The sequence below is a fragment of the Phaenicophaeus curvirostris genome, chromosome 1 (assembly GCF_032191515.1).
Source record: "Phaenicophaeus curvirostris isolate KB17595 chromosome 1, BPBGC_Pcur_1.0, whole genome shotgun sequence".
Classification (NCBI taxonomy): domain Eukaryota; kingdom Metazoa; phylum Chordata; class Aves; order Cuculiformes; family Cuculidae; genus Phaenicophaeus; species Phaenicophaeus curvirostris.
The window spans coordinates 166,570,661-166,587,939 of record NC_091392.1 but is presented as its reverse complement, the minus strand read 5'-3'; positions in this window follow the sequence as shown (position 1 = coordinate 166,587,939).

The following is a 17,279-nucleotide window of genomic DNA, read 5'->3' as shown; positions in this document are numbered from 1 at the left end:
AATTCCCTGTTATTAAAAAGAGCGCACGTTCATACGTCAACTGAGAAGTTGCTACCTGAAAAATGCTAAAGGTGTTGTAGTCTTTGAGGGTATTTGGAACAAACCATTACTGTTTGAAGGCTAATTGTTTGGTGAGAATAAGGCAAGCTACCTTAATGACAGCTTGTGAAATAACAATCTATGATATTGTACTTAGATGTAGCAACAACTGTGTTTCAAGCCAAGTAAAAAAACTGTCAGTATCTTGTGCGTGAGAAGCTTGTAGATACCCTGAGGTGACTTCATATAATTCTAAACCAGCAGGTAGCTTCTTGCATAGCTAATCATGGCATCAGTGCCTGAAGCAAGTGGAGGTGGTTGACAATGTACTTTAGTTTTAGATGAATTCAGCTCCTTTTGAATATAATTTTAATTCCCTGTTCCAGTTTCTAAAGTAGGCATTTACATGCTTTATTTTTGCAAAACAGAAGGTAACCTTGGAGAGGGGAAAACATAGTTTGTGTTTAAAATAAACCCCAACGAACCTAAAACTAAAACCCTCTGATGTTTTTTAGAGCTGGGAGAACAACTCCTAGAGAATAATCCAAAAAAAGTCTTTTTCTCTCTCTAAATTATTTCTGAGAAAGCTTCCATGTGAGTCAATTCAGTTAAAGGTTATCCACAAACTACTTAAATGTGCACATGTCAAGCTACTGCTGTTTAAGGTGTTTGACCAATTGTGTGGTACGTGACTAACTGTTACTTCGTAGAATAACTGACATTTTTATAAAACACGAGGCAGACAAGTGATTTTAAGATGACTGTCCAAAACCATTTCTTTAAAAATTTTTAAAGCATTGTATAAAAAGTGTTAAACACAGCTAACTCTTTAGCAGGATTAAAGACAGGCAAGCACTTAAATCAGTAAGCACTTAAAAACTTACCTATGAAGAAATCCATTAATTCATACCTTTTAACACCTTTAAAAAACTAGGTCATATTTACACATTGGCTTGAGACTTTTGTTTCTCAGCAATACTCTTCTTATGCCAAATAACAGCAAATTAATACTACTTTGACACTTCAGAGTAAGAGTTAAGAGAAAACAATTGCTTGTTTTCATGTCTGCGAGAAATATTTAAAAACATGGATCAAAGTGAATGTTTTACTTTTATTCAGTGAATGTTGGAAAAAAAATTGACTCTTTGTTCTCCCATGTCTATTGTCTTCACTCTACTTAGGCTGTGTCTCAGTCTGAACTCTGAAATATTGTGTATGTATCACAGCTTGTGTACACATGTTAAAGCTTGTAGCTTGCTAATAATTGGGGGTTCAGTGCTTGAGTTGACATTACTGGGCTATTTATTTATTTTTGTTAGTGTCCTATTGTGTACGTCACAACAGGGGAGAACAAGAATGCTGAGAAGGATGAAATTAAGATCATGTTATACTCACACGAAAGTCAGTCTCAAAAGTCAAATCATGTAGACAAATTATTCACCAACACTATATGCTTTTCCTCACTGCTCAAATGTCCTGATCTCCCCACTACACTTGCAGAGATTTTCCAGGGCTCTACTTTCTCTTCTATTTGACTGTCTTTAGCTTTACATCTACCGAGAGCTATTTTCTTCTCATCAGCCTGTTGGGAGCAGAACTGACAATGCAAAGGTTATCAGCTTCTAAATTCTCTCTCTGCAGACGGACCCATGTGATGGCTCATGACAAAGAGCAGCTCATCATTTACTCTCATTACGCCAGCCTGTAAATCTGTTGGGGATGAATGGGGAAGTCAGGAGCTGGCTGAAACTTTCAGAAACTTTCCAGAAGCCTACATGGGTTCTTTTGTCTCTGTGTCCTCAGTGATCTCAGATGTAATGCTATGTGTAAGGTAATGTTTCAGAGGAGGAAAGGGTACTTTCCATACAAATCTAGTTAAAGCTTCATGCATGAAGTGCTTACGAAGTCTGATGGAGTATAAATACCAGCAGAGACTTTTTCTTTCCATCCTTCTGAAATTGTATTGTCCGGCTGTTTTGGTGTAATAGTTGAAAATCACCCCTCACGGGGACAGGATTAATGGGCAAAAACTTTTATACTGTGGATGCAAATTTAGCTTCCTTGAAAATGAAAAGTAAACATGAGAGCTGGATAAGATGTCTGTGTAGGCTAGCTAATGATGCTAAAAAATAAGCCATTTTTAAAGCAAAGATGATGTGGACTATTTGTCCTAGACACTATAAGAAAATATAAGTCTTTCTTAAAAAGACTCAGTTACTGTCATTTTTCTTGAGGAAATGTTGTGTTTATATAAAAAAATGAATTGACACAAAAAGTTGTGAAAAAAAATTCATTTGGTCAAATGTTTAATTTTTCAAATGATGTCAAACAAAATATATGACCTTGTTCCTTCAAATCAGCTTTCACCCATTGTCTTTTCCACTTTCCCTTTATTTTGTCCTACTGAAAACATGGAGAATGCAAGGGGAAAGAGACTAAATAGAACAAATATTGTTCTTGCACCAAGACTTTATTGTAATATAAAATTTAAAAGGATTCTAAGTTGAGAAATAGGTTTCCCAATCATTAAAAAAAAAATCACAGAAGATTTTTCCAGTGAAAGAAAAGCACAAAAATCCCACCCCAAAATAACAGAGAGAGACAGAAACATGGAAAATTCTAAATAAAGAAAAATTAGATCTTTTTTTCCATCAGAAATAAAACCCAATTTTGGAATTAAATTAGAACTATTTAACTAGTTTTGAAAGCATAATATTTTAATCAGAGATACTGAGAGTGAGTCATTTGGCTCAGTTCTTCACAGTCAGTCATAACTGTGAAGCAGAACAGCCTGAGAAAGAGTCAGGGAGTCACAGAGGACAGATCATCCACAGATAGTGTGCAGGTCATGACTGAGGTCATGTGGCACAGAACAATCGCTATTTTTTGTTGGTATTATGAGATCAAACATGCTTTCTACTTGGGCATGAGCAATACGTTTGTACGTGCGAAATGAATGGCTCAGACCTGATGTGGGCAGAAATTTTGTATGTCTGTATGAAAATGTTACGATATGTGCAAAGGTGATAATGCACAAATATTCTATGCATTATGAATAAACAAAAAGTAAGCAGGCAAACCAGAAAAAGTTAGTATTATGTGTAATATTATGTCATAAGAGTAAGAAACGGTAAAGTATATCAACTATATGTAGATGTCTGCTAATAGTTTTAGAATAGTTGTCTACATCTAGGTTAATCAGTGTGGTCCTCCTTAATAGTCATTGGAAAGAAAAGGTGCTTGTACTGGGTGATGCACCACTATCATAACAGAAACATCTAAGTCAGCTCAGATGAAATGTGTTGTGTGTGCTTGTTCCTTTCATCAACGATAACTAGCATGACTAGATCAGATGTAGATGTCTACCTGGTATGAATGCAAAATTAGGTGAGAAGATTCCTTCCACGAACTGCTCACTAGATCCCCAGACAATTCTATGAAACTTGCTTAGGAGCTTCTAACGGAAGAGAGAGCTGCATATGGCAAATTGTCAGAGAAGCCAGGTCTGCCTCTAATAATTTTCATTAAAATTCCTAATAGCAGCAACATTTATCTTTCCCTCAAAGGAAGAAAAGAAAAAAAAACAGCAGTGTATTAGCCACTGGTATGGTAATTCGTGCATTCTTCGGGATAAAATCTAAGGACTCCATAGATCAGTGTTAATCTGAGCTCTGCCTAAATCCCAGAGTTAAGTGTGGCTATGAAGGGTTGAAAAAGTCATTCTTTTAAAATTTGCTTCTGGGCTAATTCCAGCATTCACATTAGAATGACTAGTGCCTGTTCAGTCTCTATTAGGACAAGCTTTTCTAGTGTTAATGTAGCAAGTAGCTTAATCCTCTCTCCAGTTTTTACCAACCGAAAACCACAGGTGATATCATGCCTCTGATGCTGTGATATGAGATATGGGATGATAAGTCATAAGCATTCAACTTTGCTTTACTCTACTACCATTACGGTGAAATGCCCATTTCTGCCCATACTCTTCTTTTGTTTGTAGAAACTTAACCTCTCTTGTTTATTTCTAGGTATAAAAATTATTACTTATGCATTGATACAAAATACTGATTAAGGCTGAGCTTCATCTACAGCCTCATTCCCTGCCACCTGTCTTCTCCTTTTCTGAACCTCTCACATGTACATCTAACACACTAAGTTTTCTTCAGCACTTTCCCTGGTATTCTCAGCTGAGGCCAAGCTGTAGCTGCAAAAAAGACTGCAGGAGTGTTCAGTATGGCTGATAGGGAACAAACGGACATGAAATACAATAAAGCACCAGCAAAATCTGGTGGGAAACATGAGGCTGTTACCTGAGGTCTATGTTACCAGATAATTGTGTGGCGGAAGGACTCCTGCTAGGGAATGACATACTAGCTTTGGAGCTACACCTGACTGACTGTTAGCAAAGTGGACAGCTATTAAGTGTTTCTAAGCCCTCATCTGAAGTAAAAGAAAGGTCAAACAGCAAGACGTCTAGTGTGTTTTCTAAGCAAACAAATAATCACTCAAACAGAAAATCCAATCATCCCTTAGAAATTTAATTAAAAAAGATAATTCAAAGATAGTTTAAAATTACTATGTCAGGTGATAGAGACAAGCCCACTGTGCTCAATAAATCAAGCATAGCTGAAACACTCAGTGGGTTTGGCTCCTTTGCCTCACATGAAGCAATTCTCAATTATATGTGAGTTTTCTTCTTTAAACAATTTCCATGGTTTGATTTTCTTTTTTGTGGTTATTTGCTCCCTTGGAAAGTGTGCTAGTCATGTTGCTTTTGAACTAAAATTCAGCATACCATATACTTTTTATTGGCATAAATGTAATTCTTTCTCTTTGGCCTCCAGAAGTCCCAGACCTCCAGACTAGAACTGGTGTAGAGTGCTGCTGGCACCTTTTCACAAGTACAAAGAAGTGCAGACACATCACCCCTGCATTGAAGCAACTGTAACAGTTTCTTTTTGATTTCAAGATCTAGTTCAGAATAGCTCCCTTGTTTTTACGGACTTTTCAGGCATTTGCTCCAACCTATAGTACCTCGTACATGTTGGGCTACTTTCACTCCTGGCTACACAAAGAGGATGGAAAATTGGCTGAAGCAGGCAGCTGACAACAGCTGGAGGGGTTATGACCAGACCAAGCTGTTTTCTAGTAATCCCTGCTCTGCAATTCCCATTTGAGAAACACTACTATCCAGCACACTTTCAAGCAGTTGCAGGACTTCTAAGTAGGCAGAAGATGGCATGTTAAGAAGCCAAAAGCCTTTCATGATGCAGAACTATGATAGATGCTGTGTGAAGCAATTTTTCATAAGAAGGGATGCCGTTCACAGAAATTCTCAAAACTGTAACATGAACACTTAAGACTTCCAACTTTTCCTTCTAAATTCCTTGCTTTTTCTAACATCACCTTCTTCTCAGGACCTCCAGGTAATCCATCAACAGACAAATGATGCTTGTTTTGTTCCCTTGACTCCTACCACTTACAGCTTTGTGTTTCTCTAACTTAGCACTGCTGACTCTTAAGATTTTATCATAAGTCCCATAATATTCTCTTGTTTTGGTTTTTTTTCTAATCCTCCACTGAAGTCAGCTAATTACAAGAAAATCCCTCTCATTTTTTATGACGTTGATACATAATCCTTACAGTTGCAGAGAAATGTCTGAGCCACGGAAATTTAAAAAGTCAAAAGCTACATGAAAACCTCAAGAAATATTTCTAATTTCTTGGCTTTTATGGTTGTCTCCCTAATTTGTGTTTCTGGCTTGTGATGTATGAATGCTTATACTGTCTCATCAATGTGCTACCTGTTTTCATGAGTTGACTCTGTATTACATCAGTTTACTTTGCTGAGCACTTGAAATACGTGTTGCTTTCCATTCAACATCAGCATAGACAATTAATCAAAAATAATATATTCATATATTCATCCACCTACAGCCTGAGAAAAATGTAATTTCTTCAAGAATATGATACAAATTATACATGTATATGTATGTAAAGGAGGCTATGTTAAGAAGGATATATAGAACCAAGGTTGGGATGACTGCTGTATTCAAGCAGTGGAAAGCTGTGCAGAAACTGTGGAGATCATTCTGTCTAAGAGGTAGAAAAAATTACAGAAAAAATATAGCATAACATGTATTCTGCATGTACTGTGTTTGTTAGAGCAGAATCTTTTGAATATATTTTACCAGAGGACACTGAAAATGTTAGCAAAGATCTGAGGATACATGTGATTGTTCTCTATAAATACATTAGGGATGTAAATTCAGGGAGGTTGAAAAGCTATTAAAAATAAAGCATAAGGTTGGCAGGAGAACAAATGGTATAAATTTACCATGAATAAATTGATGCTGGAAATTAGGAGGTTTGTAACCATCAGAGCAGTGAGGGAGTTTTGCCTGTTTTTACTGAGATTATGCTATATAGCCTTGAAAAGCCACATGCCCCACTTACCATGAATCCTGTCTTTCACGAGTCAAGGAGTACTATAAAAATCTTAAAAAATTCTGCCCCAAATCATAAAAATGTCACAATTCTGAGGACCAATACTTATTGTGGGACCTTTTCAGCTAGAAGCAATAGTATGAAGTTCATTTCTAGCTCTGCAGGGCTGAATATTTTGTGAAAAATAGTTATTGAACATATGTTTTGCATAAGGTGCCTTTTAAATGCACCCCTCCATATGGCTGAATATCACCTATTCTAAATCACCCTTTTTCTCTGCCATCACTTTGAGGGGAAATTCCAATTTCAAGGGAAAGAAAAAGATGTTTTTCACTTTCTTTAAAGTGGATACTGCTGTGCTCTTAGATTAGTGAAATTCAAAAGTCAGGAAGTTACATTTGCCATTTTGAGAGGGAAAAACCTGCCCATGCTTCAGTCTTGAGGTCAAGTTATATTGTACTAAACTATGGTAAAAAAAAATTGGAAACTTCTCAATGCAAACAAATTATAATCATGATATTGAAGACATGACCTAGTCCCATTTTTAGTAGGTTACCGGATAATAATATGGACTTGTGGTTAGAGTAACAAAATAATAACCTTGAGGTGATGCTTACCAACTTTTAATTATTTTCCATGGAAGAAATCAAAATCTATCTTAGTTTGCTAGCTTGAAAGATCAAGTTTTACATCTGTAAGACTTCCCAAATTCACAGAATTTTGCAGTTTACCACTTTAAGATTATATCTCTATAATATATTTTTCTCATAGCTTTATTGTATTAGACAGCACTTAAACATTCTCAGAATGAATAATTTCAAATATTGCTCCTTACAGGGTAGTGCGTTTGGTTTGTACCTTGTTTCATCCCTTCCCTAAGCTAACTCTTCTTCCTGTTCAGAGGTCACCATTTGCACTGGCTGTGTTAAAAAGCTGCCATAGTTCCACCTTAAAATTAACTTGCTTTTGTCTTTATTGCCCTAATTTTTGCAGCCGCATAACAGTGGTGTCTGCTGCACCTGACTGTGCCTAATTACCTCTGGAAAGCAACCCCACTATTACTTTGAAACTCTTTCTTGTTTCCTTGCTGACTCCTTTGTTCATGTCATATTCATTTGCTAGTTCTGAAAATTCATGTTCAGACTCAGCTACACATCCAATCCACTTTGTTTTTGTTTATCAACCACCTAGCAACCTTTTCTTCACACAAGACCCATGATGACTACGTGTTATTCAAAGGCATTATGTTGTATAAGTATTTGTAGCTGTGCACACACTCTCTTTTTCCCTGAAGTTATTCATGAGAGAGACATGATTTGTAATGTTTTAAGAAAAGCCGCTTACATTTTCCTAGAAAACATCTTTCAAATTCTTACATTATAAACCCAGTTACTATAACTAAGTCTTAGCAAAGGTAAGATGAATTGAAACCCCACTTTCCACAGTCATTTAATCACATGAGACTTTTAGACTTCAGCTGTAGCCTTCATTACAAGGGAGAGCTCAAATGCATGACCGAAATGTGCCTTGAAGGCTGAGCCTCCCCCCACAACATAGAAGGCAAATTAGAATAAAAGTCTGAAATACGTTTCATCTCTAAATATCTTTGATATTAAGGCCAAGTTCATAATTATTAGCAGGTATGAAAGAAGAGATTTGAGTATTTGTGGCACCAAGACATCCTAGTTCAGAAGTAAATATTTTGTTTACACCTAACTTCAAACATCTATAATGCAGACATCTGCATTGCTCTATACTCCCTTTATTGTCAGAGTAGAGAAAGAAACACTTGGAGAGAGCCTGTTCATCTGCTTCCTTTACATATACACCAGGGCGAGATGAATGACATCCTGCCCATTACTTATCCTGCTGTATTATGCATAAGGAATCTTCCTGTGACTGAACTGCATCTGGCATTGGATAAAATCATCTTCCTTACCTTTATGGGGCTGTTAACTTTGCTGAAACAATAGTACTCAAGCTGTAATACCTTAGAATCTGAATATTTTGCTTTACAGATTTTTTTTTGTTAGGTTGCCTATTGTATATTTTGAAGAGGTGTGGTGCAAATACATACTTTTATGCATTAAAAACATACACCTCTTACAAGAAAAAATGCAGACATAATAAGAAAACACTTTTGGCTTTGAGTTAATCATTTATACATTCGTGTGTGAGTTGAGGCTCTTCCACAGCTCCACTGCAGTGGAGGGCAGCACACTGAGCTTTGTGTCCTTATCAGCCTGATGGTTGGCTATTGCCTCATGTTAGTTGTTTTTAAGGGCTTGCCAGGTGGAAGATGAGGCTGGAGGCAGGCAGTGGATTCTCCCAGACACTCTTTTTTTGTCTGGTGAGGAACAGGCATCAGCAGTGGCTATAGCTACACTACCAAAGAGTGTAGTAGTGTAGGTCTCCAGGGCACTCCTGGGCATTGGTCCTGGTTGTACACTGAAGGAGAGCCTAGGCACTGCTCTGGGATAATTTGCTCCAGAAGCAGCACAAATGGCACCAAGCTTGGCTGCCTCCACTGTCCTCTGTATCCTTAAACACAACCTACCTCCAGTCACCCCATACCAAGGAGCGCGAGATGTGCACTCTTACCTCTGTGACATCATAGAATTATAGAATCGTTTTGGTTAGAAAGGACTGTGAAAATCATCCAGTTCAAATCCCCCTACCAGGAACATGGACAATTTCCACTGGATCAGGTTGCTCAAAGCCTCATTCAACCTGGCATTAAACACCTCCAGGGATGGGGCATCCACAACTTCTTTGGGCAACCTGCTCCAGGGCCTCACCACCCCCACAGGAAAATTTCTTGCTAATATCTAATTTAAATCTCCCCTCTTTCAGCTTAAAACTGTTCCCCCTTGTCCTATCCCTTCATTTCCTTGAAAAAGAACCCCTCTCCATCTTTCCTGTAGGTCACCTTTAAATATCATTGTACAGTGGTATAGGAAGCCTCCTTTGATGGACTATGACAAAGCCCTCAAAATATACTGTGCAGCCAAGAAAAAACCACACAGAAATGAACAGTTCTATGTTAGAACCATAGGGGAAGCTTAGAAGAGAGCTGGAGTCATGCACTACATATTGTGGGCTCTGGCTGTTCTACCTGGGGCAAACACTCTGCATTTTTCAGGGTCAGGGGTCTCCAATCACCAGTTCTGCTATACTACGCTGCTGTTGTCACAGTGTCACACTTGTCTGACTTTATTGTACTTTTTTCCACAGATAATGCCAGCCTGAGAACTGGCTTCGGTCTCTTTGCATCACCTTTAATTCTGGTTGTAAACTTGTCCTTAGTCATGGTCATGTCAGCCTCTTTCTCATATTTCCTTGATTCATACAGGGGTTCCACTGCTATTCTGTATAAATAAAGCTAACAAAATCCAGCCCAAATTAAATAACTGTGCATGAAGTTCCTCTGCCCTAATCTTGGCCACATAATTGCGTTTATACTCAGCCAAACTGAAAGCTTTTTATGTTTGTGCTGCAGCACGTTATGGTGATTTTTCTAAAACCTTTTACAAACTATCTTTTTCATGTACCTGTACGCATTACAGTAATGTTCTGTCTAGGCTTGGGGTCTAGCTGTTATTTAAATGTAAAACAATAACGGTATAACAACTGCGCATAAAACATCGCTGCTTGTAATATGCCGAGAGACTTCAAATTGCATCAACTTGAATGAAATACATGGTATTGTTTTCAAATCCATAATTTTAGGACATATTATGCATGGTTTTAAAAACATCTGGTTTATTTCTAAGTATTTTTAATGAAGTCAGTGATGCCACTTATATCAGTAAGTACTTCTAAACTGAAGATTAGAACTTGGAGACATTGTGTCAGTGGCATTTTCTAATTGAAAAGTGGCTTTTGACCACAATAACAATTTTTAGACAGTCTGTTCTGTCTGACGTATTCTATTCTTTTTTTTTTTCTTTTTAACGGGAAATCTGCACACTAAAGCTTTTCTCTAGTGACCTTCAGGGACTTTGAAAAGAAAACAAGTTATTTTTTTCTCTTGAAATGCTTTTAAAAAAAACACATTTCAGCTTCAGATTTCCTTGAAGAAACAAGCAAATGAAATGAAAAAGGTATCAAAAACATCAGACCAGAATACTCAGAAATCACAGTTTTCCAGCTAGATTTGTGGGCTGGATTCTACAGTTTGGAATGAACCTGGTTTCTCTACAGTACATATTTACTTTTATTTTTCTAGACAATTGCTAGATATCAATTCTCAAAAATTATGTGGTGTGTATTCCCTGTCTAAATGCTTATATAAAAGCATAGACCTAGATCTATCCTACCTAAATTTAAGCCACTAAGCATTGAGGAAATTGAGAATACTGGCTGCTTAATAGCATCCAGGCAATGAAGTGGTATCTCTAGAGGGCAATTCAGGTGCAGGTGAGTGCAGTGGCTGCCTCCCTCTCATCTCTTCTCCAGGGACTATAAGGGAACCTAGGTGCATCTTGTTTCCTAACTCAAGAATCTCAGTTAAGTGATTACATTTAGGAAGCTGTTGTCTATTTAAGGCTCTGAGAAGACATGAAACACAGCAGAGGGTAAGAACTTCTGTAGTGGTCAGACCAAAGTCCTTTGCCTCCTATCGTTCCTCCATCAGTGGCCAGCAAGGACTGCTCCTGCCCACCTCCTGCAGGCAGGAGGTGTTTCTTAAGCCAGAAGTGTTGGCTTCGTGTTCAATGGACTTCAGAATGTTTGTATATCAAGTGTTCAATCAATTTTGTGTGAACAAATTTAAGAACCCACATCTGCATCATCTTATGGGAAGGACTCCCACAGCCTAACTGTACAGGACAGTTTAATGGGAAGAATGAGCAGGGAATCTCTTGACCTCATAGAAAACTGAAAGAAGGTGGGAACTGTGATATAAACAGTGGTTGCTCAGAAAGCAGTGCATAGATGCAAAGGACTATCCCTTCAGACTGTGTACAGACACACAATGCAGAGAAGCTTAATACATGTTCTTTTTTTCCTACTCTGACTCTTGGCAATAAATTGATTCTTAAATCATTATAAAGTACATGCAATGCATAATCCCATGAAGTATGCAGCCCGTTTAATTCATCTGCTTGTTTCTATACCTGTAAACTAGTTAGATGCCAATGCAATCTGCCAAGTATAGGCTGGGGAGGGGGAGAAAAGGTTCAGGTTCCTTATTCAGGCTTTTTCACATCATGCTAGTTCTGGATACAAGTTGCAGTTACCCTCTGCATTGTTCTCAAATATTCTTTATGGACTGTGCAGCTCAGGAGGATCAGAGTTTGTTCTCTCTGTACAGGACACTTTATGCCCCTTACGTATTGGAGCTTCATTCTTCCTTTGCAGATAAATGTATTTTTCTATTGTATCCATGGGAACCACCTTTAGCAAGGGTGGATGTCCAAACAAACAGTTCAGCTCTGCCCCCACTTCCTTCCCCCCTCCTCCAAATGAATTCCTATCTAAATAATTCTTGTCTGTACAGGTGTTGAGACAGGCAGTTCTCACATGAGAAAAAAAAAGAGAGAGAGAGAAGAAAAAAAAAGAAAACAAAATGATGACAAATGAGTTTGCCTAGTAACCATTTGAAAACACAACCTCTTACCTCCATAGAAGTATAAAAGGAAATACATGTTTTATTCCTCCTTTAATTAGAAGGTTTGAATGAATTTGCAGTAAGAGTAGACTCTGAGGTATTCATCACCACTGAGTCCTAAGATTTAGGAGACGTGTGCTTATGTGTGTGCTTGACTGTCTTAGCCATAGAAACCTCAGAAATGGCTGTTAAAGTGCAAAAAATCTTTTCTTCAGAATGCGCAAGCATAACATACATAATCATTTATCTCTGGCAAAGCTGCTGGTTTTTCGCCAAGGGCATGCTTGGTGGTGTGTGGAATCTGAGGCTACATCATGACATCATTGTTTAAGGGGCACAGATACCATGGCAGTGGGAGTGATATAGGTTCCTAGATAGATGGATGGATAGATGGATGGACAGATGAATGTTTACTTTACACTCACCAGTAATTTGATTCAACCAGCCCAACTTGATTTTCCAGATTATTTAAGTGAGAAGGCTCAAATCCATCTGTTTGAGAAATCCTGGCAAGCAATCAAGCCCCCTGCAATTCTCCCCCACTGCCATCTCAAAATTAAAGGTAAACACTGAGCAGTTCTCATTTAAATATGAAGCATCTGATACAGCCTTGATTTTTCTTTTTTTTTTTCTTTCTTTTTTTTTTTTTTGTTGCTGGAGAATAAAAACAACAGTTGAAGGAACTGCAGTCAGTAAAAAGGTTTCTCTGGCAAGGAGGCCAAGCTAAATAATGACACCCAAAGCAAAAACATGCTTCACTGGAACTAAACTTTAGTCAATTCACTCTCTGAAACAAAGGATTTTTTGTAATTTCAAAAGTGAACATTGCACTTTACTCTGGCAGCCATTTGTATGTTTTTCAATGATCTGATTATGTATAAATCCCAATTTAGCATGCCTTTCAGCACCTAAATCCTGTGAGTGCTTTGAAAGCATTAATGAAGTTTTCTATAGACTACAGCTGCCCTTCTCTTCCTCTTAACATTTTTTGAAATGCAATCTTTAGTGATAGTGTTTTGATGTGTCTTATTTGTTGATGTGTGTTTTCTTTCCTTTTTTCTAATTACTTTGTAAATATTTATAAAAGATACAAGATCTGTTTCACATTCACACAGCAAGTCAATGCTTCTCCCTTGATTCCTATTCTCTGTGATTGTTGTGCTTTCATGTGCACTCTTGGTCCGTTGATGGAACCTGTAACCCTTAGGAACACGGTCATCAATGCAATCCGAAATTTATCATAATATTAGTTGAAAGGTTGCTCACTGTGGGGACAAAGTCTCAGATCCTACTAAGAGCCTCCATAATCAAGCGGTTTGCAAGATGGGCTAGATTTCACTCCTGAGTTTGCTCTGTGCCTTTCTTACTACATCTTTACAATTTGTAAAACATCTCTAGTCTCTGGTTCCAGGATTGTACGTCTCCTTTACACTGGCCTGAAGGGGTACTGTAAATCTATCCCTTTCCAAGTAATTCTAAATGCTGCAGGTGAAACTACCTCCCCTATGCCTTCTCCCAGGCTCTGCAGGGTTTCAGTGCATGAGCACTGAGAGGTAAAGGCAAAAAACAAATGGGAACAACTCATGGTTACACTATGTGGCTTATGATAGGGGTGGTTTTCCTCTGTCAAGTGCTTCCTACTGTTAGTGGGGCTTTTTGTGCTAGTGGGGCAGTGTGGACCATACTGACACTCCTGGTGTTCCAAAGGGTTCTCTAAAAATGTTTGACTGCATCTGAATAACAAATTAAAGAAATACATATAGGGTTGATAAGAAGAACATACTCAATTATTAGCAACTTTCCTATAGAGCATCTGTCTTCCAAATATTCTTGTGAATTCATCTTTTTCTTCTTATAAAAATAAATCTTTCTTTACTGCTGATTCCAATATTATTAGCAACAGAAGAACAAATTTTGAAAAAAAAAAATCCTAAAAACATGTGGGTAGAAAAAAAACTGTGAAAACTAAAGCTTCTCCAAGCAAAGGTTTCCCTTGACTGAATCATTATTTTCAGCCGAAAGTCTGAATTGTTGAAAATTCCTACTCAGCTCTATCCCTACTTACCCTGTACTCTTCCTGTAGGAGGAAAACCAAACCTGAGTTACTCAGAATCATTTTCCTAAAAGTTATGTTTTCTTTTACTCAACTGAGAAATCATTTGAAATTCCCTGAGTCCTCTTACTTCTTAAAAATAATCCCTTACCTTATACTCATGAAGTAGTGTAACCACGTTCCAACACAGTCATATTTATTAAAAGTTCAATGTCTCATGGATTTTAAGCAGAAGATGTTTTGGTTTAAGAAATAGTAGAAAATGTTAAAATAAATATTGTTCCAATCATTGCTCAACCCGTGCACTTAATGAATTTTACAACCAGGTGATGAAAATGAACTTCCTTTTAAGTTTAGAGCCATTTAGCCCTGCTGAACAAGAGCAGAGTGTTGACCAGTATTGTGAGTTCTGCTACACAGCGTGAATCCAGCTCCTGGTGAAGCCAGTGATGGAGATTTTGGGCCTCACTCTGTGACTTAGCATCTTGTATAAAATTCCCCTGCATTTCTATCTGCTGAACATAGATACCTGAGAAAAAATACATCTCTGTTTTTCATACCACAGGTAAGCTGCCCCGCTGACTTTGCTCTGAACAGGAAGCCCTCAAGACACTTTTCACTGACAATCTCTTTCTGATGCCTTGGCATCCTAAGCAAACTGCTAATGGTTGTTTTAGCCTCTCTTCCAGACATGAGTCTTCATTCCACAGTGTCAGATAAAAACAGTGGTGTAAACTTGCGAAAATTCCAGACTGAAGGTGTTAATGGATTGCTGGATTCAAAAGTGTTAATTTTGTGGAGGTATTTCAGAATAACACCAGAATTACTGAGATAAAAATTAGATCTTTGTAGTATTAATAAATGATTAGTTAATACTCAAAATATTGAATCCATATGCAGTTCTACATTTACACACAAATAAATAAATAAATAAATTGTGCTGTCAGTGTCTTATTTCTGCTTGATTTTTCATATGCATTATTCTTTTGATGGTGATAAATATTTTTATTTTTCATTTGTGGGTTACTGAGTTTTGAAAACTCTTTCCAGAGGTGTGTACAAATGCGTGTGATTTTAGAGGATATTGAATTCACTCCACTGTATTTATAGTAGTACTAAAAAGGGGGAGTCAGAGCACATCAGCCATCACCCAAGAAGCAAGTGGGGCTTAGTGCTCTATGTCCAAGTTCAATGCGAGGGACAGGACAGTGCCGGGCTTCTTTAAGGACTTTCTTGCATCACTCCTGCATCATCTGTGCCCATCAGTGACTCAAGGGCACAGTACTGTGACTGAACAGATTTGATTAAACATTTCTGGGAGTAGATCTACCACAATCTTGCTTCTTCATGTTGTGTGATAACATCCAGCCCCAGGCAGACTTTAGATTAAAAGATTTGTGGAGAAATTCTGTTTATTCCCACAACTCTGAGAGCATTGAGGTTATGTGCCCACATTTTGAAGTGCAAATTAAATAAATTGCAATTTGGCAAAGATATCTCTGGAGCTGGGAAACTGACTGTGGATGCCTATAGATGTTTTGGACTATGGTCAGGAAAAAGATTCCAATTTTAGAAAAATACCTTTAATTTTTTAACTTTGCTCACACAATCTTTAAAACTGGGGGTGATAAGCAAAGTGAAGGGCAGGGCTTGGAGTGCAGGATGGGAGCTGGAGAAACTTTAGAGAACCGTTTTTCAGAGAACCCCACTTTGAGGTCACAATAAAACTCCTGTGATACGAGTTGTTTTCTGTTCAGCACTTGTTACGTTCCTGCCTCTTTGTTTTAGAAACAGAAATGAGTAAATATTTTTTCTTAATTTTGGCAAGTTTGTTGCTTAGTTTTAGAAGAGTTTAGAAAAGTATTTGCTAAGTCATTTTTGAATTGCACACCAGCAAGGTGATAATTTATTACACTTTTCAGTGTTACAAATCACTTAGGCCTACTCATAATGCAAAACTAGCTTAATTTCACAAGTTCAAACTCCTTTTCACTAACTTTTTCCAGTTAGACCATAGGTAAGGGATGAGGACAGTTGGCCTATGAAAAAGAAAGAAGTATTACTGGAACTGTCAGCTCATAAGCAGTTAAGCACCAGAGGCACAGATTGAAATATTTCATTGATGATTTGACAGCTAACACTGCAGGAGATGACTCGGGACTTCTTCACTCAGACTGAATCAGGATGATTTTTATTGAATTGAGGAGTCTGTAGAAAAATGCTAACTGCCTCTTTGATGCCAGCGTAAGTCTTAATTCCAGGTTTCTCCGAATCCAATCCGATGTGGAAAATACTTGAAATGATATGGAAACATCTAAACTACTATGGTATGACTTTCTGGTATGATTTCCTGGTACAGTAATCCTCCTAATCCTGCATAGGCAGTACACTGAATGGCCACTAAAGATCAGGGTCCTGATGTGAGGTATTTTACAGGTAGAGTAGCATACTGAGAGTTCCTGCTGTGCCCTCAGCTTCTGTGAGTTTGATGCCAGTATGGTAAGAGGATTGATAGTATCCCCGTTAATACAGATTTGCTGCTGAACACAATGGTCACAAAGAGCTGTGTAAATTTCAGGATTTCTGCTTCTGCTGTGAAACCATCTGGAAATATGTCTAGGTTGAAAAACTTTTGGTGTGTGTATAGCAGCGCCAAGTAGCAGTTCAGGACAGAAAGAGAAAGGGTAGAGATTTCTGTCAGTGACATTAGTGAATACAGGTGTTCAGCATGTGATTGCACAACTTTTAGTTTTTCCTGCTGTTTACAAAATCCTGGCATTTGGAATATCTCTGTATGCTATGCTCTGAGGACTGAGCAGATCTGACTCTGCTCTTGTTGTAGATGGCTTGATTCACCAGGCTCCACAGATCAGGGATTAATTTTTATCAGTTGCACAAGTGAGAGATAAAGACAAAGAGATAAAGGAGGCATATTTCTTCCCATATGTTGCTGGGTAATTTGCCTGTCCCCACAGGACTCATTTACAATAAAAGAGATTAATAATAGTATACCTGTATAATCGGGAATTCTTTCAAGAGTCCACACAATTATAGAACAGTCTCTTCCAGGTGACATATATACTTAACCTTTGATCTCAAAACACAGGCATGTTCACTATTTGTAGCATTTGA